Source organism: Phacochoerus africanus, chromosome 16 (assembly GCF_016906955.1).
Source record: "Phacochoerus africanus isolate WHEZ1 chromosome 16, ROS_Pafr_v1, whole genome shotgun sequence".
NCBI lineage: Eukaryota > Metazoa > Chordata > Mammalia > Artiodactyla > Suidae > Phacochoerus > Phacochoerus africanus.
Genome location: NC_062559.1, coordinates 7484289 through 7487418, shown reverse-complemented (window position 1 = coordinate 7487418; position 3130 = coordinate 7484289). Strand labels below are relative to the sequence as shown.

The window sequence follows — 3130 nt, the reverse complement described above, 5'->3', positions numbered from 1 at the left end:
CTAACACAGAAATCATTTATCAGTTGTTTAATTATTGGGGAAGAAAGCACAATCCTTTGATATTCCAATGAGTCAGAAAAGCAATGACTTCAAGGTGAAACCTCAGGAAAACAACACGTATTAGGATGCAGCTCATAGGATGATATTTAATGTGATCAGCAAGTTTGTGAAAGTTTCCTAGAGAAGAAGTTTGGGATAATCTGGATATCGCGGAGTCTTTTTTTTAAAATTTATTATAATTGATTTACAATGTTCTGTCAATTTCTGCTGTACAGAAAAGTTACCCAGTCGTACATATAATATAGACATTCTTTTCCTCACATTATCCTCCATCATGTTCCATCACAAGTGTCTAGATATAGTTCCATCCATGTTGCTGCAAATGGCATTATTTTGTCCTTTTTTATGGCTCAGTAGTATTCCATTGTGTATATGCACTATGTTTTCCTAATTCATTCATCTGTTGGTGGCATTTAATTTGTTCCATGTCTTGGCTATTGTGAATAGCGCTGCAATGAACATATGGGTGCATGTATCTTTTTCTTTCTACTTTTTTTTTTTTGGTCTTTTTAGGGCTGCACCCATGGCATATGGAAGTTCCCAGGCTAGGGGTCAAATTGGAGCTGTAGCTGCTGGCCTAAACCACAGCCACAGCAACATAGGATCTGAGCTGCATCTGTGACCTACACCACAGCTCACCTGCAATGCCGGATCCTTAACCCATTTATCGAGGCCAAGGATCGAAACTGTGTCCTCATGGATACTAGTCAGATTTGTTTCCACTGGGCCACAATGGGAACTTCCTATGCATCTTTTTCGATGAAAGTTTTGTCTGGATATGCCCAGGAATGGGATTACTGGGTCATATGGTCATTCTATATTTAGTTTTCTCAGGTATTTCCATACTGTTTTCCATAGTGGTGGTACCACTTACATTCCCACCAACAGTGAAGGAGGGTCACCTTTTCTCCACATCCTCTCCAGCATTTGTTCTTTGTTGACTTGTTAATGATGGCCATTCTGACTAAAAATACGGAATGCTTCACGAATTTGCGTGTCATCCGTGCTAATCTCCTCTGTATTGTTCCAATTTTAGTATATGTGCTGCCAAAGTGAGCACTGGCTCAGAGTCTTGAGAGGCAAATTGTCCTTGCGAAATGACCTACTCTTCCATGAGGAGACAACAGGGAAACAAATATTCATGAGTGAAGCAGGACTGAGTTGCCACATGCTGTCATAGATGGAAAAAGTGAGAACGATGAGAAGAGGAGAGAAAAGATCCTTTCCTAGAGAGAGAGAGAAGAATTCTTGAAATGGTATTTGTCTTTTCTCTTTCTCTCTCTGTAAATTAGTCACTGTTCATTATTCCAAGATGGGGACTGAGGGCACAAGAATCCCACCAATTAAGTAATGAATCCTAGATCTGTACTCTCCACCAGGATTCCTAATTTGAACTTAGATCCACTCGAGACATCAACTGAAAGCTTCGCCCTGGAGGTTAAATGCAACATCATCTTTTCCCCACAAGCTATATTTCTGGTTTCCTGATTTGTCGAAAGGAAGTAGGAATTATTTACATACATGAGACTGAAAATGGAATTATACCACTTTTCTTTCCCTCCATGACCCTGGACATAATCCATACTCAAGTGCTTTTATTTCTAACTCCTATAAATGTTTTCTTATCTATTCTTAATGAAACCACTGCCATGTTTACATGCTCTCTCTCTTTTTTTAGCCAGTTTTGCAGATCAATGTACTACCTCCTGGAGCTCCTGCTGTGGCATAGTGGGATAGGCAGTGCCTCTGCAGTGCCAGGACACAGGTTTGATCCCAGCCAGGCACAGGGGGTTAAAAAGGATCCAGTGTTGCCACAGCTGCGGCTTAGTCCGCAGCTGTGGCTCAGATCTGATCCCTGGCCTGGGGAATTCCATTTGCTGAGGGGTGTCAAAAAAGAAGAAAAAAGTACTACCCCTCTATTCATCTCTGGCTCCAGCCTCATACCATCCAATGCGATGTCAGCATTGAACTGAAGTGCAACTTTCCTAATTGCAAAAATCTGACCTTGTCACTTGCTTCTACAACATCCTCAAATACCTCTCTATAGGCCACCAACATCAAAGCTAAACTTAATAGCATGGTAACATGTATGACTCTCCCTGCGATATTTTGAAAAGACAGAAATTACAGTCCTTTACCAGGAAGATATCTTTGTAGTAGAAAGCCAAGTTCTCACTAGTGTCTAGGCTAATGATACGCAGGCTTCTATGTTTCCTCTTGAGTCACCAATCTCTTTCCATGGCAAGCCCATCACAGTTGGCATTGGGAAGACATACCCATGTGTTGTGAGTAGCAGGAACGGGTCAGGGCTTGAGAATCTTCAGGTCTTTCCATAGGAGGAAGCAAAGAAAAAACCCAAAAGACCTGACCAGATCCAGCCTCTGATTGACACACAAGATCAATACCCCCTTTGTCTCTGCAGTTTACCAGCTCTTCAAGAACAGCACCTATATGTATTATGCTGATAAGTTCTCTTTTTTCTTCGATCCATTAAATCTTTTTTTTTTTTTGTCTTTTTGTCTTTTCTGGGGCCACTGCCGTGGCATATAGAGGTTCCCAGGCTAGGGGCCTAGGGGTCTAATTGGAGCTACAGCTGTCGGCCTACGCCACAGCAGCGTAGGATCCAAGCCGCATCTGAGACCTACACCACAGCTCATGGCAACGCCAGGTCCTCAACCCACTGAGCAAGGCCAGGGATCGAACCCGCAACCTCATGGTTCCTAGTGGATTTGTTAACCACTGTGCCACGACGGGAACTCCCCATTAAATCTTTTTCTAGTTTCCAAACTTGACATGGGCCAGGAGAGCCCTGGACATGGATGTGAGTTTTTGGAAGAAATATAAGCAAACCAACCGGAGGGGTAATGTGGGGTGGTGAGGAAAACTTCCTATATAGTTAAGGCTTTCTGTGATCACAACCTAACTAGAAAATCCAGCCACACTTTCTTTCATTACATTCTTTCTTGACTAGAATTCTGTGTTGCTCAAGTAATCTTCGAACATGCAGCACATCCTATTTACCTTGGAAATAAGGCATGTTTGACAAACCCATGTTGATCTTCCAATCAAA

The 3130-nt window shown here is 42.2% G+C and overlaps 1 pseudogene; it reads right to left on the bottom strand.

The window, feature by feature from the left end:
• Positions 1-1026: 1026 nt before the first annotated feature.
• LOC125117839 (uncharacterized) lies at positions 1027-1120 on the bottom strand (annotated as a pseudogene).
• Between the last annotated feature and the right edge of the window lie 2010 nt (positions 1121-3130).